The 23,920-nt window shown below is 43.2% G+C and overlaps 1 pseudogene across 1 annotated transcript in view; it reads left to right on the forward strand.

The window, feature by feature from the left end:
• Nucleotides 1-23,920, forward strand: part of LOC147638058 (putative anthocyanidin reductase) — a 258,444-nt pseudogene that overhangs the window by 4,117 nt on the left and 230,407 nt on the right. The window lies entirely within an intron of this gene.

Genomic DNA, 23,920 nt, shown 5'->3' on the forward strand with positions numbered 1-23,920 from the left:
CCATGTTTATACATGATTGTTGCGAGTGTTTCTTCCAAAGATATTCACATGTTCTGAAACCGCATTTTGGAAACTGGCGAGTGGATTTTTGAATGCAGCTTGACCAAAAGTGGATTTCTAAATTCAGCTCGGTCATATAAAACTCTTCTTCATGTTAAATGTAGCAAAAATGCATCCAATTAACACATCACACAAAGTCTTCACTAGCCTTACCGCGTCATGTAATGTTGCATTTTCAAGAAACCAAACACATCCAAGTGAGAAACTAAAAGCTTCTTACCAAGCCAAGCCTCATATGGAGTGATAAAGTGCAATGTCATGTGGTATTTAGCTTCACCCTTGACCACACATTGTGCCATCTTCATGAAAGACCTATTCTTCCTCTCAGCTACATCATTTTTCTGAGGTATATAAGGCACTGTGCATTGGTGCTTTATCCCATGTTCAACTAAAAATGAATTAGAATCCTTAGACATATACTCTCCCCCTTGGCTAACTATATAGCACTCTGGCTATCACAATGCAAAGCTTGCATCTCTTCCTTGATTCCCAAGTCTGCTACCAATCTACCAAGCTAAATAGCTTCTTTGCAAGCCTCTGATGCTGTAACATACTCAGCTTCTGTTGTAGACTGCGTAACACAATCTTGCAATCGAGATCACCATGACATTGCGCCTCCAGTCCAACGTAATGACGTAGCCTGATGTGGACCTTCTCTTATCCAAATCTGCTGCATAATTTGAGTCAGTGTACCCTTTGACACTTAAATCTTGACTCCCATAGCATATGCACATGTGCTTTGTCGCTTTCAGATACCTCATGATCCCAATGTTTCTTGCCAGGGTTTGACATATATTTGCTAACCACTCCCACTGCAAATGCAATGTCTGGATGTGTAGCAATAATTGCATACATCAAACTACCCACTGCAGACGCATATGGTAGCTTGTCCATCTCAGCCTTAGCCTCATCAGACTCTAGGCAATCTTGCTTGCTAAGTTTCACATATGACGGCAATGGCGTCAGCAATGCCTTTCCCTTCTCCATATTGAAACGCTGCAAGACCTTGTCAATATACTCCTATTAAGACAAGTAAAGCAATTGCTTCTCTCTGTCTCTGCGGATACGCATACCCAGTATATGACTTGCTTCACCCATGTCTTTCATGTCAAAAGTCTTCGCCATCTTTGACTTGAGTGCTGAGATCTCTACCAACTGTCTACCAGCAATTAACATGTCATCCACATAAAGAATGAGAATCAGCAAGCTACCATCCTTAGCTCGCTTGGTGTATAGTAGGCAGTGATCGATCTCACTTCTCTTGTAACCTTGAGAAAGCATGAACGGATGAAACTTGTGGTAGCACTCCCTGGGTGCCTGTTTCGATTCATAAAGACTTTTCTTCAAATGGCATACCATGTGTTCTTTGCCTTTCTCAATGAACCCTTCTGGCTGCTGCATGTACACCCTCCTCATGCAAGTCCCCATGCAAGAACGTTGTCTTGACATCCATCTGGTGTAACACCAAATCTTGTTTATCAACCAAAGCAAGTACGCAATGCAGAGTCGTCATCTTGACCACCGAAGAGAACACCTCATCGAAGTCAATGCCCTGCTCTTGCTTGAAACCCTTCGCAACAAACCTTGCCTTGTATTTTGGATGCCCATTAGCTTATACCTGTAGAGTCTAGACCCATTTACACGGTACAGCTTTGTTGCCCTCTGGCAACTTAACTAGATCCCACGTCTGATTCTTATGCAACGCCTACATCTCTGACTGCCTTGCCAACTGCCAGTTACCCGAATCTGCCACATCTGCAATGGTTCCTTGTAACAGAAGGCTCTCCACAATCAGTCAGCATAATGTAATGTAGAGATAGAACGTAACGATCAGGTGGATACGAGACACGTTCAGATCTTTGCAATACATGTGGTTCCACCACTGGCTCTTGTTCCACTCTAACATCTCTTTGCTCAACTTGAGCTCTAGGTTGCTGTCTTGACGTACTTGGTCCATCTTCTTGAAAGATAACCCCTCTTATCTCCTCAGTCTTCTCTGGTTTAGCATGAAACTTGGCCTCGTTGAAATACACATCATTGCTACGGATGACCTTTCTGGATTCTGGATCCCAAAGCCTATATCCCATCTCTCTAGACTCACCATAGCCAAGAAATATGCATTTCCTGCTCTTTGGTTCTAGCTTGTTCCTGAATTCCTTGGGAATATGGCTATAAGCCTCACAACCAAAGACTCTGAGATGCTTGTATGAAGGCGGCTTGCCTGACCATACCATCTCTGCCACAGCTTCCTTCTGTAAAACTATGCTAGGAGACCGATTAATAAGATGAACTGCCGTAGCCACTGCTTCTGCCCAAAATGCATTAGGCAACTCTGCGTTTGACAGCATACTGCAGACTTTCTCCTGAATCGTGCGATTCATTCTCTCAGCCACACCATTCTGTGGAGGATTGTAGGGAGCAGTCAATTCACGCTTTATGCCTTTTGCATCGCAAAAGTCTTGAAAAGCCTTCGAAGTGTACTCTCCTCCTTTATCAGTGCGTAAGCATTTGAGTTTCTTGCCACTTTGATTCTCCACAAATGACACAAACGTCTTGAACAGTGACAAGACCTCTTCTTTGTGCTTGAGAAAATAAACCCATACCTTGCAAGAATAGTCATCAATGAACGTTAGAAAGTAAGAGGCTCCCCCTAGCGACAAGCTAGGCATTGGACCACAAAGATCGCTATGGCACGAGTGCCAATCTCTGATCCTTTCTTTTGCCTCTTATCACATGCAATTCCTGTGTTTGCTTGCCGTACACACAGTGTTCACAGAATTCGAAATCTCGAAACGAAAAACCAGGCACATAACCAGAACGCGACAGAATTTCCATTCCCTTCTTGGACATATGTCCTAACCGGCGATGCCACAAGGAAACACTTGGCTACTTGGTTACATTGATTACATTGTGCTTAACACTGGATATGTGTAGCATGTAAAGATTCCCTGACTTTACACCATGTGCAACTGTTAGTGACCCCTTGGAAATCTTCCACGTGTTATTGCCGAACACTGTCACATAACCTACATCATCCAGTACTCCAGTGCTAATCAAGCTCTTCTTCGTAATCGATGGAACATGTCGCACATTCTTCAGCATGAAAGAAGAACCATTCTGGAATTTCAACTGCACATCTCCACCAACACGTAAAATCTCACATGTTTGCTCATTGCCAAGCCTGACTAGATCCTTAGTGGCCACGTACGATGTAAAACACTCTTTGTGCAGAGTACATGTAGCGAAGCACCTGAGTCGATTATCCAATCACTCAGCGCATAACCATCCTTTGCAGTCAAAAATGCAGAATCCATCGTGCTTGTGAGGTAGATCTCTGTAGATGTTTCCTTGTTGCAGATGCTGCCTTGCATGCATCGTCACCATGAACATGCTCATTGCATGCATCATCACCATGCACATGCTCATTGCACGCATCATCACCATGCACATCCTCATGAGCATCATTGTTTGGCACATTGACTGTTCGATCTTCACTGACGATTTCTTCTTCTCATCTGCATCACTGGCCTTTCCTTTGCCTTTTTTCGCTTTCCATTTCGTACAATCCCTTCGCATGTAACTCGTTTTACCGCGCCGCAATAGTAACACTCTATGTCACTTTTAGCCTTTGAGTCACGGGATTTACTGCGTGATTTGCCTCTGTAACCCTTCTTCTCCTTCTTTTCAGTCCTCCCTCTGACCACCAAAGCGCTATTGCCTTTGCCCTTGTCCGTGTTCTTCTTGTTGACCTCCTCTGTCAACAAACTACCTTCAACATTGGCGCTCGTGAGACCATCCGCCGAAACAGAGTTGCTGAGAGCTGTCTTGAACGTATCCCAGCTATCTGGCAATGTGATTAGCAAAAACATAGCTTTCACGGAATCCCGAAACTGTATGTTTTGCACAGTTAACTGACTGAAGATCGTGTGAAACTCGTTGAGATGATTGGACATCGGCATCCCCTCTTTCATCTTCAAATCCACAAGCTTCTTGAGCCAGTATATCTAAGACGCAGCACTCTGTTTCTCGTACAAACCACATAGCTTCTGCCATACTCTGTATACCTTCGTCTCTTCTGCCATGTTGAAGTAAACATTCTCGGCGGCGGCCAATGTGAGCATGATTGTCGAGCATGCTAACTCATCCATTTCATCCCACTCATTCTGTGACATGCCTTCAGGTCTGTCCCCTTTGAGCTTTATTGGCTTAATCTGCTTCTTTTGCACCAACACTTGCCAGATCTGCTGCTTCCAGAACGGAAAGTTTGTGCCATCATCCAGCTTCTTTATGTTGAACAGAGCATCTTGCGAGGATGTCGCCATGACAAACCTCACTGTCTACCTCCCTGGGAAAAATCCGACAGAGTTTCCCCTGTAAACTGGCTCTGAAAACCAAAAAGAAACGCTGTTAAGCAGTGGAACCGCGTGCGTATAGCACTACTGAGCTCTTGTAAAAATCCGACAGAGTCTCCCCTGTAAAACGGCTCTGGAAAACCCAAAAAACAAGCTCAAACTCTGAGTATCTTGTCAATTGGCACGACTGTCTACGCATAGACTGAAACCACTGTCACTGCATGTCTCTGGGCATGGCCGTCACCAACTACGCATATGCCAAGACAATGCCTCAACAGTGTCAACAAGCATGCGATGCAATCCAATGACTATCCACAGTCACATACAAATGCTCCAACAACCTTTAATAGGTCAATGGAATGAATATTTAGGAAACATAGGGCATACATCCTATGTCGATAGAGTCGCTTGTCGTGGGAAGAATGCTGAGAAAATACCTCTTTCGCAGTGCCGGATGTGAGAAGAAATTTTTGTCGAAGTAGGCGCGTGGGAGCAGGCTCTTAAAGCTTAATTAAAAAATTAATTAAGCAGGAAAGCTGAAGAAAAACGTCGCCTATCTGCAGGAATTCGTGGAGCTCTCTCTTTCTCTCTCTCTCATGGCTCTCTCTCTCTCTCTCTCTCTCTCTCTCTCTCTCTACAGCAAGAGCTACACCATACACCAGCTCTCTCTCTCTCTCTCTCTCTCTCCCACTTGCTCTATATGCTGGAGAGAAGCAGGTTCTCTCTCTCTCTCTCTCTCTCTCTCTCATGGCTGAAAACGCTTTGAAGGCCGCTGAAAAACGTTGATCTGTGTGTGTGTGTGTGTAGCTCACACAAGAGCTCTCTGCTCTCTCTCTACAGCAAGAGCTACAGCCTATGCTCTCTCTCCTCTGCCGGCTCAAAGCCCTCATAGCAAAGGCTTCACTCTCCTCCTCTCTACACGCTGCTCAACGACTGCTATGGCTGAAATTTCAGCCTTTCTTATCCACCAGCTAAGCACGTCGCCTGTCTGCAGGAATTCGTGGAGCTCTCTCTCTTTCTCCCTTACCATACACCAGCTCTCTCTCTCTCTCTCTCTCTCTCCCACTTGCTCTATATGCTGGAGAGAAGCAGGTTCTCTCTCTCTCTCTCTCATGGCTGAGAACGCTTTGAAGGCGGCTGAAAAATGCTGATCTGTGTGTGTGTGTGTAGCTCACACAAGAGCTCTCTGCTCTCTCTCCTCTGCAGGCTCAAAGCCCTCATAGCAAAGGCTTCACTCTCCTCCTCTCTACACACTGCTCAACGACTGCTATGGCTGAAATTTCAGCCTTTCTTATCCACCAGCTAAGCACTGGTTCTCACGCCGGTTAGTCGAGAGTGCGAGAGCTCGCTCTGATACCAATTGTGGAGTGCTGCGGATGCATGTAGGAGCTGCGAATAGGCTGCAGGAGCACACACAGGATAGGGTTAATGAGTTAGTTCATATTGAATTGAGAAGTGAATATATACATGTGCTATGTGGGCGCCCGGCCACTATCTGGGCCATATGGGCTTTATACCCCAACACTTTCTCAACCATTGATTACTGATAGGCATATTAAGTGGGCATTATTCATTCAAAGTTTTCATCCACTTATTCAATATAAACCAGGGCATGAGAATAAAGTTACAGATGCACTTAGTCGCATGCCTTCCATTCATAATATTTCTGTGATATCTGCTTTCTGAAACTTTTGCATCCATGATTGATACTCATACTCATGACAATGATTTTTCTAATATCTATGCTCAATTTTATGGTAATGCATCTTTTGTTCATGATTTGTGTTCTTTTCATGATGGATATTTGTTTTATGAAAAACGATTGTGTGTCACATTCCCTTTTCATGAAATTGTTCTCAAAGAATATCATGAACCACCGTATGACACCATGGAATAGCCACCACTATTCACATAGTGGAGTCTCAATTTTTCTGGCCTCACCTTAGGAAAGATGTAGCCACCTATGTTGCACAATGTTTCACATGCGAGTGTATTAAGCATCATCATGGTGAGCAATATTGCTTGTTAGTACCTTTGGTTGTTCTTGATTCCCCATGGCAACACATTTCTATGGATTTTATCACACTGGCTTGCCACTCACTCAAGCACAGCACAACATGATTTGGACCATCATTAATAGATTTAGCAAACAAGCTGATTTCATCCCTTGTAAGAAAACCATTTCATCTAAGTAGGCAACTCTTTTGTTTCTTGAGCATATTTTTGTTCCACATGGTATGCCTCGATCGATCATTTCTGATAGAGACACTCATGTTTGTAATGACTTTTGGGTTACATTATTCAATAATTTGGGTGCTCAAATTGATTTCACCTCTGCATTTCATCTCGAGTTCAATAGGTAGACCGAGGCTACTAATAGTATAATTTTAGATCTTTTAAGGGCTTACACACATGATAGACTTGGTACATGGGATACATACATACATCTCCTTCAATTTGCATACAATAACACTCCTCATTCTTCCATGGGAAAATCACCCTTTGAGATTTTTTATGCGTATTCTTTGCCTAGTCCTTTGTCTTGCATTGTACCACGTTGATAAAATTGCACAACAACACACTCAAGTTTTAGAATAAGCAAAACAAGCCATTCACAAAGCATAAGAATCTTATGCTAAACATACTAAAAAAAAAGGGAAAAGCCATGGAATTTAAAGAGGGAGATTTTGTTATGCTTCATATTGAAAAACGATGTTTGAAGAGTGTAGAGACCAATCCTATTGTCAAGCTCGGTCCTAAGTATTATGGCCCCTTCAAAGTCACTAAGCATATTAATGCCAAATCTTTTCATTTAGCTATCCCATACACTTGGCAGATTCATAATGCCTTTTATGTTAGTCTTGTCCACCCCTTTAAAGGCCCTCTACCTACACTTCGCATTCTCGATGACCCACCTCGTTTAGCTGAAGACTCTGAAATCCTTACCCTAAAGCCATCATCGACCATCAAGACACTTTCACCTGTAGTGGCCTTTTGCATTGTAAGTATTTACTTAAGTATAGGAATCATGGCCTAGAAAGTGCTAAGTGGATATATGTTAAATTTTGAACATGATTCATATAACTTTAAATACTAAATTTGAAAAGAATTCATGTAACTTTCTATATTAAATTTGAAAAGAAACATAATTCAAAAGATTTTAAAGACCCAACTTAAAATAGACTAAAAACAGAATTGAACAATAAATCTTAAATGTACAATTGACACTTCGAAAGACACAAAATATATTTTTGTTGATTAATCATCACTTGGTCTTAAGCCTGAATCAGATACAATAGCATAGCCAACATTATGGGCTCCATTTAAACAAAGGCTTAAATCCCATATGTTAGGCCTATGTGCCGGATTATGGGATTTTCCAACAATAATATGTTTCTTTACATTTTGCAAAAACTCTCGCTTGGGGGCTTCCGAAGGTTCTGGCATACACTCAATTAAGCGTTTAAGGATAAAAGACAGACTATATACATCAGAAGCTTTGGTGAAAGGAGGGGGATTTGTACTAATATTTTCGGGAGCTGTACATGGTGTTGCCATATATATAGGCAGTGATGTGTGTGAACACACTTAGGACTGCCGGGGCACTTTTTTTAGGAGGTTTTTTCCCTCGGCTTGTATATACGTCCATCATTCTAGGGCTAACTTATCTTTTGTACATTGACACAATCTAATACATTGTGTGTTGTGTGCATTCTTGCTTCTTCTTCTCCAAGCTTTGTGTGCTTTCTTGCAACCCTAATTCCAACAATTGGTATCAGAGCAGGCACATCGGCTCCCAGGGCTACGCCGCCGGCACCCTCCGACTCACGTTCTCCAATTGAAGTGAGCTTTCATGAACGCTTGCAGGTCTCTATTCTCTGTAAAAGAAACCGTAGGACTTTGCGTTCTCAGAAATCGCATCTGAAGTCGTTTCGGGCTCCGTTTTTGCATTTCAAGTTCTGCACAGGTGTTTTCGTCATTTTGTGCAGAAATTTCGACAGTGCAGTTTTTTGCAAAACAGGCATACATATTCTATTGTGGACTGTGCTACATAGCACGAGTTGTTCTCTATTCAGTCTTTGCTTCATTACAGGTAGCTTTTACATCAGTTTCAATCAGTGGCCATGGCTGATAACAGCAATGATGTATTTCGCATGTTGTCTCTGCTGATGATGACAAATTGGATGGAGACAGCAACTACCCACTTTGGGCATACATGATGCAGCATGTTTTGGTTGCAAAAGGAGTGTTGAACATTGTGCAGGGTATGGATGTACGTCCAGGTTCTGTGGATGTAGGATCTGTTGAGGATGTTGCAGGTTCTAGCAGCTCTACTGTTGCTGCTGTTTTACCCACTGCTGAACAAGCTCGTTGGGATGGTAAAGATGTGCAGGCTCATGCCTTGATTGCACTTTCTGTCAAACGTAACATCACCCCACATATTCGTTCAGCTAAAACAGCAAACCAGGCTTGGGATATTCTAGTTGATTTGTATGCAGATCGTAACGAGGCAAAAATCTCTTACCTACGTAAAGAGCTAGAATCGAAGATTATGCAGAAAGAAGATGAAATGAATGTTTTTCTTACTAAGATTAAAGATCTTAAAGGAGCAGTTGATTTCTGCAAGTGAGATTATTCCTGATCATTCTCTTGTGCATGCTGTTCTTGATGCTTTACCTGAGTCATATCAGACTTTTGCTTCCACGTGGAGACTTGTTACTGAGGACAGACCTGATGTTGTCAAGTATGATAATTTAGTCAACAAGCTCTTGTAAGAAGCGCAGTCCAGGCAAAACAGGGCTAGGCAGCGTGCAATTGATCAGGCATTTGTTGCTGCCCAGCAGAGAAGAAGTGGTAAGGCAGCTCCTTCCACTGTTTCTTCTCCTATTAGTAGGTCTGCAACTTCTTCTCCTTCCACAGGTAGCAACAATAGGTTTGAGAAGACTCTTGATAAAGGCAAGAAAAAAATGAGGTGCAACTATTGTAAGGCAACTGATCATGTCATTAAGAATTGCCCTAAGCTAAAGGCTAAAGAGGCAAAGAAGAAAGAGAAATGCAGCCACAATAGCAGATGCTTCTACAAATGTAGATTCTGCAAATGTTGTGCAGGATACAGAATGGGCATTTAGCGTGTATTGCCAGTATGACCCATCTGTACATGACGCATGTTTGGCAGTTTCTGTTGACTCTGATGTTTGGTATTTTGACAGTGGTGCTACAAAGCACATTACCTCGCATCGTGATATGTTCACTTGTCTTGAGGCTGTCCCTAATGGGAATACAGTCACATGTGCCAATAATGCTTCTTACCCAGTGAAGGGCATTGGGTGGTAAAATTATGCTTTACTGTTGCAAATGACAGCGCTTTCACACTTTCAGATGCTTTGTATGTGCCACGGATAAAGAAGAATCTATTGTCTGTCTCTGCGCTTGCTAGACTTAGACTTGTAATCAAATTTGTGGATGACAGATGTACTATTCATGATTTGACTTCTGGTGATACGATTATTGTATCTGGCACCTTGTTTCGTGGGCTGTATAGGCTCAATTCTTATGACAAGTGTGTGGAAGATTCAGCAACTGCAGTTTCTGATGAAAAGGCAGTTTCAGATGCAAAACTATGGCATGCTCGTTTTGGTCATCTGAACTTTGCTAGTTTGCTACGTTTGCAGAAATTTGATATGCTTGCTTCATTGCCCCCTCTTGAGGCACCGTTGAAACATGTTTGTGAAGGCTGTATTTTGGGCAAAATGCAGCGTTCTGCGTTTCCAAAAGATGGTTCTGTGCGGGCCACTCGCAAATTGCAACTTGTACATAGTGATATATGTGGGTCTATGCAAACTCCGTCATTTGGTAAACACTTGTACTTCGTGACTTTCATTGATGATTACTCAAGGCATACATGGATATATCCATTGAAGGCAAAGTCCGAAGTGCTTTTGTGCTTCAAACAGTTTTTGCTTATGGTTGAAAATGTATCCAATTGTAATGTGGGTACCCTCCGTTCTGATCGAGGGGGGGAGTACATGTCCAAAGAGTTTGATGCATTTCTGGCTAGTCGTAGGATAAAACACCAATGTACAGTGCCGTATACCCCTCAGCAAAATGGTGTTGCTGAGAGGAAAAACAAGTCACTTATGGAGATGGCACAATGTATGGTCAAGAGCCAAGCTTTGCCACATGCGTTTTGGCTTGAGGCTATCATGTGTGTTGCATATGTACTCAGCATATGTACTCAACAGGTGTCCCACTAAGGCCTTGCAGTCTATTACTCCATACGAAGCTTGGCATGGCAGGAAGCCTTCTATTGGTCACTTGCGTGTCTTTGGTTACTTGGCCTATGCTTTAGTGTCTGTGTAACAACGCAGAAAATTGGATGATAAGGCTGTCAAATGCATTTTTGTTGGTTACAGTGCTGAGAGCAAGGGTTACAGATTGTATCATCTGTAGTCAAAGCGTATCTTGATTAGTCGAGATGTTGTTTTTGTGGAAGATGCTGTGCAGCCTTTGTTATCATGTACCAAAGAGACAGGTGTGAGCTCACGGGACGTATTTGATACATTATTGCCTCTATTTACAGGTGGAAATTCAAATGTTAAGTCCTAATGAGGCAAATATTCAACCCATGCAAATTTCAAACGACATCATACATCAGCCTATTTCTGATGCAGATTTACAGGCAGGATGTAATTTATAAGGATAGGGCTGAAAATGAGCAGGCTAGAGGTATGCCTAAATGGCTGGTGCAAACCTTGCGTGATAGTAAAATTGATGCACCTATGTCTAGTCATACTCGTTCAGGTTTTCAGCATGCCTCTTATGCATCAGATTGTTATGCTTTGACTGTGTCTAGTTTGTGTGAAGAGGAAGAACCTCTTTCATTTAATGAGGCACAAAAATCAAAAAATTGGTTGGCTGCAATGCAAAGTGAATATGATGCTATAATGAAGAATGGTACATGGTCTTTGTGTGATTTTTCCTATTGGTGGTAAAAAGGCCATTGGATGTAAGTGGGTTCTTAAGTTGAAACGAAAGCCAAATGGCAGTGTTGATCGCTATAAGGCTAGACTTGTTGCAAAGGGTTATGCTCAAGAAAAGGGCATTGATTTTGATAAGACCTTTGCTCCCACTTGTCGTATGACTACCATTCGTAGCATTTGTGCATTGGCAGCTCATAATGGTTGGTGAACTCAAATTCTTGTATGATTGGCACCTGGGGTGTGCACTATTGTGAACTCAAATTGTGCCTATCCACCAAATACAACAAGGTCATGAAAAGTAAATTCATTACCCAATAAGTAATGTCAAAACTTGGTGACTGAGTAGATCATGCCAAGGGCTTCTTTGTGTGTGGTTGAGTAGTTCCGCTTAGCATTAGAGAGCTTTCGACTGGCATAGTAAATAGGTTGGAACAAGTTCTTCTTGGCCTCTTGCATTAGAACACTACCAATTGCCACCTCAAAGACATCCACAAAGACGTGAAAGGGCAGTTCCGAGTTTGGGGGTTGGACAATAGGAGCTTCTGACATCATGAGCTTGAGATGTCGGAACGCGATGTCGCATTACATTGTCCATTTGAATTTTGCCTACCTCAACTGCTTGGTCAGAGGTGTTTTGATCTACGCCATCTTTTGGTTTAAGGAGACTGCTACATTGGCGAGGTATCTGAGCATTTGGCTATGCCATCTGACTTGTCCCAAAAATCTTCTCAGCTCTTTCGCATTGGTTGGAGTTGGGGCTTTCTAGATCACCTTGACCTTGGTTGGGTCAAGTGCTATTCCTTCTTTGGAAATGATGTGGCCTAATAGTATTCTGCTGGACAACACAACAAAGGTACATTTGACTGGATTCAGGCTTAATCTGAGGAGTCTGCATTTGGCTAAGCATAGCTGTAGGTGCGTCAAATGTTGAGATGGTTTCCAAAAACACTAAAGTCATCAATGAATACCCACATGAAGGTGGTCAAAAAATCAACAAAAATTTTCTGGACCATTTGCTAAAATGTAGCTGGAGCATTCTTGAGGCCAAAGATCATGATATTTGTGTAAAGGCTTTCCATTTCGTAATGAAAATTGTTTTTTTTAAATCTTCCGAGGCCATTTTAACTTGATTATATCCCCATCTAGGAATAAATACATCTCATGGCCTGCTACCGCATCAAGCATGGAATTCGTGAATGGCAAGGAAAAGGATTTGAGATGGTTTGCGGCATTGAGCTTTCGATAATCTATACAACACCGATCCTCAAATTTTGGTTTTTCTTGGGCACAATGACGATTGGGGACAACCATGTTGCTCAATTGATCAAATATATGAATCTGACTTGTAGTAGCTTGTCTATTTCTTACTTCACCCTTTTGGTATAGCTTGGGTTCATCCGGTATCTTTGTTGCCGAGAATAGGGATGGCATCTTCCTTTAGATTGATCTGGTGTTGGTAGAAGCTGGGATTAATCCCTTTCATCTCAGTGTAGCTCCATGCAAACACATATTTGAAGAAAGTGAGCAACACCTGCACTTCTTCTCGGAATGCAATGTCCAGCTGACCTGGACCATCTTGGGATCATTAAAACTTCCAAGGTTCATTTCCATCAATTCATCCTCTTTGACCCTCTTGGAGTGCGTGCATCCCTTAGGGTCGGGGGTGGTCAGGTGGATGAGTTTATGCCTGATTTATGCATGTTTATGTGCATAACAATTATCTAGAGAGATCTTAGGGTTTTAACAATGGTATCAGAGTAATCTCTAGTTAATTATTTGTTATTTTTTCTTTCTTATTGTAATTTTTAGTGCCATTTTAGTTAACCTGTCCACTACCACCCACACCGAGTCATTCTCCGACTCGTCTTGGGTAAACCGGTAATGAAATCTATGGAAATGCTTTCCCATTTCCCTTGAGGAATCTCCAGCGGATGGAGTAGTCCTCCAACCTTAAGACGTTCATGTTTATTGACCTGGCACTTATTGCATTTCAGCACATAAGTTTGGACATCCTTAAACAAACTAGGCCAATAAAACTGTCTTTTTACTAGTGCATAGGTCTTTTGAATCCCAGGATGACCCGCACTTGGACTATCATGACTTTCTTTAAGAATTTGGGCCCGAAAGTCACCAATAATTGGTACACATACTCTACCCTTGTAGAGTAAGTACCCGTCGTCAATGGAATAATTAGCATATTTCTCCCTTCGACGAAGTTTATCACTCCCCTTTGAAGCCGTGGCAGTCAAAGGTGATGAAGGGCCTACGTCAGAGCTCTCCGGCTCCAAACTATACCCAGAGAAGACACGGCTAGTCTCTCCAGACTAACTCTCGCTTCCCTTCTCGTTGCACCTTCGGTCAATCTCTCCGGACTAGCAATACGTGCCAACAAGGGAGGTGGTCGCGTCTGTGAAGAAGTGCGTACACGTACAGCGCGCCAGACCTCTGTAAAAGATGGATCATTCTCACATAAACCACGTAGTGACTCCAAGAAATCATTCTTGAAGACTGTGAAACTAAGTCAATTAATCTGTGGCATGCGACTAAGTGCATCTGCCACCACGTTATACTTACCTTTCTGGTAACGTATATGAAGGTCAAACTCCTGTAGAATCTCCGCCCACCGAGCTTTTCTTCCCTTCAGTTCATTTTGACTTGAAAGCCATTTCAGACTTTCATGGTCCGTCCGGACCTCAAAAGTAGCACCATATAAATAGTGTCTCCACTTTTTCAGTGCATGAACTATCGCTAGTAACTCTTGCTCATAAGCCGAGTAGTTACGCTGCGTACGATCTAACTTTTTACTCTCAAATGCAATTGGGCGTCCCCTTTGCATAAGTACGGCCCCAATGGCCTCATTACTAGCATCTGTTTCCAAAACAAACGGCTCATTTGGATCGACAATAGTCAAAACAGGTGCAACTGCTACGGTCACCTTGAGCTTATCAAAGCTCTTCTATTGGGCTTCCCCCCAACTAATGTTTTTAGTTTTTGACCGTAAACTGGTCAGTCAACGGGACTGCGATCTTCACGTAGTCCTTCACATACTGTCCTTAGAACCCCGACATGCCAAGAAAACTCTGCAATTCCTCGAGATTCTTCGGCGCTGGCCATTTAAGAATAGCCTCTACTTTTTCTGGCTCCATCCGCGTACCATCGGCGGATATAATATGGCCAAGGTAGTGAATTTCTGTTTCAAAAAATTCACATTTGCTCTTCTTTGCAAATAGTTTGTGCTCTCGCAAAACAACTCGAACACTAGACGCAAATACTCTGTGTTCTTTCTGTGTCTTACTGTACACAAGAATATCATCTAGGAAAACTACTTCGAATTTTCCCAGATATGGACGTAAAATACTGTCCATCAGCGTCATAAACGTCGCTGGAGCATTGGTTAGCCCAAATGGCATAACCAAAAACTCAAAATGCCTGAAACGGGTCCTAAATGCTGTCTTCGCAACATCTTCTTGTTTAATTCTAACCTGATGATATCCCGATCTCAGGTCTATTTTTGTAAAGTATCTCGATCCATAGAGTTGATCAAACAACTCATCCATGCGTGGCATTGGATACTTGTTCTTAATCGTTATCTGATTAAGAGCCCTATAGTCTATGCACATCCGCATAGATCCGTCTTTCTTCTTTACCATAAGAATAGGCGATGCCCACGGACTTGAACTAGGCCAAATAAAGCCTTTGTTCAAATATTCCGTCAATTGTTTTTCCATCTCCTGTGCCTCGGAGTGGCCTATAAGCAGGTTTGCTTATAGGTTTTGATCCTGGCATAACTTCGATGCCATGGTCTACTTCTCTAGATGGTGGTAAACCATCTGGTAAATCATCAGGAAAAACATCTTGAAATTCCTCTAATAAATTCATTAAAGTATCTACGTACTTTTTCTTTAATGTCTCTTTCACCTTGGATTTTTTCTTGTTTGAATCGCATGCATGCCAAACAGGGTTTTCAAACAGTGGGTCTCGTCCAAGGCTATTTTGTTTTCCTTGTTTGTCTACGCAAACATCATTTACAGTTTCATCTACGGAAACAGAATTTAAAAGAGGGTAACAAGCATATACCTCTGCTATCTGGTCTCTGCGGACCGCTGTACACAGCTCCATGGAGGAAATAAGTGGTGTGGTAGGGACAGTACGGTCGCCCTGCAGGGTAATGACTCTACCTCCATGCTCAAAACATAGCGTATTATGTAAGTAATTCCGAGCTAGACTAGGGCCCAAGCCATACAGCCACTCCCTGCCTAGATATACGTCTGCTCTGGCTAAGTGCATGACCTGAAAGTCAAGCGGAGCCTCGTAGTCCTGCATAGATAACCCCCAACACTACGGTATTCCATACCGTTTTGTCATATCCGTTGGCTAGGCCAACAGTATACTCATGATCACTCCGGGTCTCAGTCAACCCCAACTTCTTGACTAACGAGTAGTTCAAGAAGTTGTGGCTAGCTCCATCATCAATAAAAACTGTGACTCTACGGCCACCTATGGTGCCATACATGCGCACCATGTCATGCGGACCTACAGTAGGCTGCCACATCGCTGGTGTCACTGAACAAGCGTGATGCTCATCACAATGACACTGTCACCTCTCTGAACTCTGCGGAACTGAGAGGGAGTCTCTGCACTGTATGCAACTGCCTAGAAGATTTACCATCTTTTTTGGGCTCGTTGCCACTCGTGCTGGCTTTAGGCTTTGGACACTCAGCCTTCGTGTGCCCTACATCATTGCAATTAAAGCAGCGATTTTCCTTTCGCGCTTTAATATACTGCTCTTTCTTTTGGATTTCGATGTCTCTTTTCTTCTTGGATGGTCGCGGTTTTTTAGACCAATGACCACCCTGTCCTCCCTGGTCCGTCCTATCCCCTTGTTTATCACTGCGGAATCCTTTTCTTTTAAGTCCTGACCTCCTCCTTGCACTACCCTCGGCCTTGCTCGAACCACCACGCGCACTACGGCGCTTGATGTCATCAAATATCTGCGCATACTTAATTGCCTTTGCTAAGTCTTTAGGCTGTAAGGGCTCTACGTACTCAAGGTAATCATCTTTGAGGCCTCTTTTAAAGCCTTGCAATGTCTGGAATGCATCGATTCCCTTTAGCTTGAGTATTATCTCCCTATAGTCTGAGATGTACTGAGTTAGGGATTTGTTCTCCATCGAGCACTTGTCCCATAACTCCCAGCTTCTCTCTGCCTCATTAACAGGCAAAAACTCTTTTCGAAACATCATTTCAAACTCCGTCCAAGTGGCAGGACGAGTTGTCAAACTCATCCACCACTTGTACGCTTTGCCGGTTAATGAGAGGCTAGCCTCTACAGGCTATATACGGCTAGGCTGCTGTCGCAGCGTGTGCAAATCTGACCACTTTGCTAGAAACATATTGACTGAGCCCTTGTTTCTCTCCTTCTCCTCGCCACCAAAACTTGGCGGCTTTAAGTCTTTTAATAACGACGAAGCTGTCACTACGGACGGCACCGCAAGCGCATCGACCTGTACTCCTGCAACCACTGGCGAGGCTACGCTCACCCGTGCCGCAGGAGCTCGGCTACCACGAGGAGTCGGAGGACTAGCCGAGGCGGCTGTCAGTGCATATAACCGTGTGGAGATGCTCTGTAGCATCGTGACTAAATCAGCCTGGACTTTACCCATATTGTTCAGTTTGGCATTAAGATATTTAAAAAGTCCACTAGAGAGCTCCGTCTCTGTCAGGACGTCGGCGGCAGGGTCCAATAGGTCATAATCATCGTCGTCATACTCCAAGAGGTCCTCCTCGGTCCCCTCGGCGACGTCAGTATTCATGTCATCTGGCTCATCGGCCAGAAAGGGGTCATCTGCTAATGCGGCCGTTGCGGGCTCGCTGGGTCCTAAGGCGGGGTCAATAGACGAGGAGGGCGCTGGCCGTAATCGACGAGCGCACTCTTGACCGGACAACGGCCGAGCATGTACGGCCTGACAATTCGGTCAGGGTCAAACCCGCGACCAAGGACAAGAGACCTGAAAACCCGAGAGTAGTAGAAGGCGGTGGGGACACACTACGCCTAGCAGACATCTTTAATTCTTGCACAAAAAAACAATGCGAGAACTCGAAAATTACAAAAACGCTAATAAAATGAGCTGTGGTGGAGAGAGAATAGTCACCCCCCTTATGGTCGCTTGTCGATTTGTGTTGCGCTGCGAGCCTCTACAAGCGTCGCTACTCCGGGATGCTCCGATCCGAGAGAGAAAAAATGCCTGCAACTCATAACAAAAATTAATTTGCTTTGGAGGCTGTGCCTGAAACACTCGGATTATTCCTTACCGGGATTATCCCTCCCCAGCCGAGAGAGAGGATCCGTTTGAATTTACTTTCATTTTTAATTTTATTAAAAATGAATAATTAAAACATGAAAAAAATAAATATTTTTTTTTTGGTTGGCTGCCTGTGGCTGGCCGCCGGCTGCTCTGGTGGCCGCCTGCTGCACTGGTTGGCTGGCCGCGCTGGCCTGGTTGGGCCTGGCCTCCTGAGGGCTGCGTGGTTGGTCGCCCTATCGCACGGACATATTACGGGAGGTCTTTGCCCCCCCCCCCCCCCCCCTCTGCACAACGTAGGCTCCAGCGGCACTCACGTTACAGTCTCTACACCATTTTTCGCAGACAAGCTTCAAAGCAGAAAAAAACGAAATGCTTACCTGCAATTCGCTTGTTGTGTGTGACGCGGAGAGAGAGAGAGAGAGAGAGAGAGAGAGAGTTCTTCCTTTCAATTCTGGTCGCCTCCCTCCACACACTCCATTGTGGAGATAAGGATGAGATTTTGAATGGTTGAAAACCATTGAGTGGGCTCCGGTCCCCCGGTAACGCGCGGTTCACCACCCAGCCATAGAGGAAGAATGAGGATTGCCCCTCATCCCCCAGGCTATATAGTGTGTGGCCTGTCGTCCACACTAGCCTGGTCGCCCATGACTCCGCATGGGTGTCCTCTCCCACTGAACCCCGGATGGCCATGTCCTTGGCCATCCGGTCTGCCGTCGGTCACAGGCGTTACAGCCTACGTGACACAGAATCACCTCCGCCGATGGCATGCTCGTTGGCGTGGGCGTAGGCGAAAGTGCAGTCTCTGCGTAGTAGATCTCGTCCTCGAATTTCTCCCTCGAAATTGCTGAGAAATACCTCCTTCGTAGTGCCGGATGTGAGAAGAATTATTGCTGGAATGGGGGCATGGGGGGACAGGCCTTTTACAGCCTTAGTAATTAATTTTAATTAAAAAATTAATTAAGCAAGAAAGCTGCCGCGGAGCTCTCTCTCTCTCTCTCTCTCTCTCTCTCTCCCACTTGCTCTAAGAGATGAAAAAGAGCAGGTGCAGAGCCTCTCTCTCTCTCTCTCTCTCTTCACGCTTTCTCTCACGCTGAAGGATGAAGCGTTGATAGCTGAGCGTTTCTCTCACGCTGCTGCCCGCCGATTGTGTGTGTGTGTTGGATACACTCACAAGAGCTCTGCTGCTCTCTCTACTAAGCAAAGCAAAGCCCACACTGCAAAGCTTCAACTCCTTCACCTACACGGCTGCTCGACGACTGAATGAAGCTCACCTTATCCACCCGCCAAGAGCCTGTTGTCACGTGGGTGATGCCTCTTGTGCCGAGAGCTCAGAACCAAGCTTTGATACCAATTGTGGAGCGTTGCGGATGCGTGTAGGAGCTGCGAATAGGCTGCGGGAGCGCACACAGATGAAGCAAGAGCTGAAGCACACAGAGAAGTAGGGTTAATGGGTTAGTTTATATTGAATTGAGAAGTGACTATATACATGCTATGTGGGCGCCCGTGGGCCATATGGACTTTATACCCCAACAGCACTGGCATCTCAATGCTTATGCCTAAGTCTCCTCCCTAGACGAGCATGCCATAAAGCTTCCTTGCAAGCCTCTGAGACTGCAACATACTTAACCTCAGTAGTAGACATGGTAATGCAATCTTGTAACCAAGATCGCCTATGAAACTGCACCTCCAGTGAATGTGAAAACATAGCACGAAGTGGACCTTCTCTTGTCCAAATCTCCTGTATAATCCACATCTGTGTAATCCACATCTGTGTAACCACTTATACATGTTCCTTGACTTCCAAAACAAATGCACATGTCCTTTCTACCATTCAAATATCTTCATTAGCTCCCAATGTTTCTTGCTAGGGTTTGACATGTATCTGCTAAACACTGCAAAAGCAATGTCTGGATGTGTGGCAATCATAGCATACATCAAACTCCCAACAACAGACAAATAAGGCACCTTTGCCATTTCAGCCTTCTCCTCATCAGACTTTGGGCAATCATTCTGACTTAGTTTCACATATGGAGGCAAGGGAGTACTCAATGCCTTCTCCCTCTCCATATTGAAATGCTTGAACACTTTGGAGATGTACTCAACTTGAGACTAATAAAGCAATATTTTATCTTTGTCTCACAGAATGCGTATACCAAATATATGGTCATTGTTTATCTCGGCAATTAGCATATCATCCACATATAGAATTAAAATCAGTAAACTACCATCGTGAGCTTGCTTTGTATAGAGACAGTGATCTGTGTCACTCCTTTTGTAAGCCTGAGAGAGCATAAATGAGTGGAACTTATGATACCACCCCCTTGGTGCCTATTTCAAACCATAAAGGCTCTTCTTTAACTTGCACACCAATTTACCCTTGCCTTTCTCAACAAATCCTTTTGGCTACTGCATATAGATATCCTCATGAAGGTCACCATGCAAGAACACTGTCTTAACATCCATTTGGACAAGTTTCATGTCCTCTCTCGCAACCAACCCAAGAACATACCGCAGAGTAGTCATCTTGACAACTGGAGAAAAGATCTCATCAAAGTCAATACTCTGCTATTGCTTAAAGCCTTTAGCAATGAGTCTTGCCTTGGTTGCAACCTATCCATATCAAGACAATGCTATGTAAACCACTAGGTAGCCTATGCATACCAACACTTAATATCTCCTGCTGCTACTGCTAGTGCCCTGAATGACTCAAATGCTCTGTAGGATAGGTGATTAGGTGACATATCTCTGAATTTGTGCAAGAGGCATATCGTCTGGAAGAGAATCTCATCAAGCATGGGTAGCATAATCACCAAACAAAATTTGCTCTAATAATGTCATGTGGTATTGAAGGTTTGCTACACATGAGTCTGGGTAGCATAATCACTTGATTAAAACAATGTGATGATTGTTGCGAAAGGGAAAAAGTTTCAATGAGAAAGGATGATATGCCACTCAAACCAATGATGGGAGCTATGGCTTTCCCTAAGTGGGGCATAGATTTTTTTGGACCAGTACAGCCTCTAGCAATTGCATCTAAGCTTAGTATATTGTTGTGGCAATAGAATATATGAAAAAGTGGGTAAAAGCCAAGGCAATGCAAAAGAAGGATGCACGAATGACACCCAAAATTTTGTACTAATATGTATTTTCAAGATACAGCCTCCTAATTGAGATTGTCAGCAAAACAGGGGGACACACTTCATTAATGAGATAGTGCAAAAACTACTTGATGAGTTCATGATAGTGTATAAAAATTCTACTCCCCATCGCCCACAAGACAATGGATAAGTTGACATTATGATAGTTACAAAAAACGTCAAAAATTCTACAATAGATTGGGAATTGGAGCTACATTCTACCATTTGGCATTCAAGAAGACAGCTCTGGGAACAACCCCATTAAATATGGTTTTTGTTCTAGATGCTATCTTATCCCTCGAATTTTTGATACCTATGCTCAAAATTGCAAAGGAACTTGAGTGGGATGGCCAAGCTATCTAGCAACAAGCTAAATGATCTAGAAAAGTTGGATGAAGTATACTTGCGAGTTGTAGTAAGCATGTACACCCAGAAGAGAAGGCCAAAGAAGTTTCTTGATGTACATGTTAAGAACAAGGATCTCAAGAAATGAGATTTGGTTTTGGTGTATACTTTAAAGCAACGCACATTAAAACTTAAAAGAGGACTTTGGGCCCATATATTGTCCATGACATCTCAACAAGTGGGGCTATTAAGTTAGTAATGCTTGATGGACACGTGATTGCAAATTGGATAAGTGGATGTCTTGTCAAAAAGTACTATGAACCATACTAGCTACTTGCGGACATATATCATATCTGGAGATACTTGGGGGAGACTTAGGGTCACAAAATAAAGTCCGTGTGAAGGTTCTAAGCAAACATAGGTGTGCTCCCTCATATATACCATTATATGAGGTCCTTGAGGAGTATACTAAAGAGCCCTTGTAAACCTTGGAGTTAAGTTGAGGTATACTTAATATATTTATAACTAAAGCTCGTTGGTGAGCTTGTAAAGGGTGTGTCTCATGTCTCTAATCTTTTCACTAATATCTTTAAGTGGTAGTGTTACGCTTTTTAGCCAATTAACTATGCTTTATTGACTTTAGTCTAATGGAGCGATGATGAATCTCAACAAAAAAAATTGAATTGTTGTTCTTGAAAGTGTGGATCTACGAGGAGATAAAGTGTGGATGGTCACATACTAGCTGCTTGTAGACTATACTCAGAGAAGTTTTGGGGTCAGAAAATAAAGTCCATGTAAAGGTTATGGGCAAACGTAGGTGTGCTTCCTCATATATACCATACTAAAGAGCCCTTCTAACCTTGGTGTTGAGTTGAGGTATTTTTAACTAAAGTTGGGTGCTTGACTGGTCTTGGTGAGCTTTTAAATGGTGCATATCATGTCTCTAATCTTTTCACTAATGTTTAAGTGCCACTGATCTCACTAGCTAGCTTTATTAGCTAGTCAACCATGCCTTAATAGACTTTAGTCTAATGGAGTGATGATCAATCTCAACAAAAAAATTGAATTGCTTTTCTTGTAGCTTCAATGTAAGCTTAGTGGAGACTATTTATCCTATTTTAAGGGCCTCTTTTACTAACATGTGTGAACTAACAAATCCATCTTAAGTTCAAGGTGATGGCCATAGGAGGCTCATTTAGCTTTTATTTTTCAATAGCCAAGCCTTTGTTATGATTGATTGTCCTAGATGACGACGCTAAATTGTTTGTTATTCTTGAATAATTCGCCTTTTACATTGCTCATATGCGTAAGGTTGACACCCAATGTTGATTCCATGGAGCTCGTTAACTATGTGCAATTTTGCTTAGGGATATGTATTGATGGCATGCAAACAAGAGGCTCGATGAATCACAATTGAGTGGGGAGGTTTTAGGCGAATAAATGGGCGAATAGAATGGTTGCAAGCATGCCCCACTTGTTGGCTTGTCATATTTAATTCTATACAACGACAAGGCGCATAAACAATTAGATTGTTGCCCTTAATTGCCCAAGAATTCTTGTTGGTTTTTAGCAATCAACTATTGATAATCGTTTTGTGAGAAATGATGAGCGATAGCATTCTAGGCAATGCACTGCATTGTTGCCATATATAAAGGCAGTGATGTGTGTGAACACACTTAGGACCGCCGGGCACTTTTTCCCTCTTTAGGAGGTTTTTTTCCCCGGCTCGTATATACACCCATCCTTCTAGGGCTAACTTATCTTTTGTACATTGACACAATCTAACACTTTGTGTTGTGTGCATTCTTGCTTCTTCTTCTCCAAGCTTTGTGTGCTTTCCTGCAACCCTCATTCCAACAATTGGTATATCAGAGCAGGCATCGGCTCCCAGGGCTACGTCGTCGGCACCCTCCGACTCACGTTCTCCGATTGAGGTGAGCTTTCACGAGCGCTTGCAAGTTCCTATACTCTGCAAATAAGCCTGTAGGGCTTGGCGTTCTTAGAAATCGCATCTGAGGTCGTTTCGGGCTCCGTTTTTGCATTTCAAGTTCTGCATAGGTGTTTTCGTCATTTTTTGCAGAAATTTCAACAGTGCAGTTTTTTGCAAAACAGGCATACGTATTCTATTGTGGACCGTGCTACATAGCACGAGTTGTTTTCTGTTCAATCTTTGCTTCATTACAGGTAGCTTTTGCATCAGTTTCAGTCAGTGGCCATGGCTGATAACAGCAATGATGTATGTCGCATGTTATCTGATGATGACAAATTGGATGGAGACAGCAACTACCCACTTTGGGCATACATGATGCAGCATGTTTTGGTTGCAAAAGGAGTGTGGAACATTGTGCAGGGTATGGATGTACGTCCAGGTTCTGTGGATGTAGGATCTGTTGAGGATGTTGCAGGTTCGAGCACTCTACTGTTGCTACTGTTTTACCCACTGCTAAACAAGCTCGTTGGGATGGTAAAGATGCGCAGGCTCATCGTTGGGATGGTAAAGATGCTAAACAAGCTCGTTGGGATGGTAAAGATGCGCAGGCTCATGCCTTGATTGCACTTTCTGTCAAACGTAACATCACCCCACATATTCGTTCAGCTAAAACAGCAAAACAGGCTTGGGATATTCTAGCTGGTTTGTATGCAGGTCGTAACGAGGCAAAAATCTCTTACCTGCGTAAAGAGCTAGAATCGAAGATTATGCATGAAGATGATGACCAAGCTGCGGCTTTCCCATCTGCAAA

Source organism: Cibotium barometz, chromosome 5, assembly GCF_041138505.1.
Source record: "Cibotium barometz isolate CiBa-2024 chromosome 5, ASM4113850v1, whole genome shotgun sequence".
Lineage (NCBI taxonomy): Eukaryota > Viridiplantae > Streptophyta > Polypodiopsida > Cyatheales > Cibotiaceae > Cibotium > Cibotium barometz.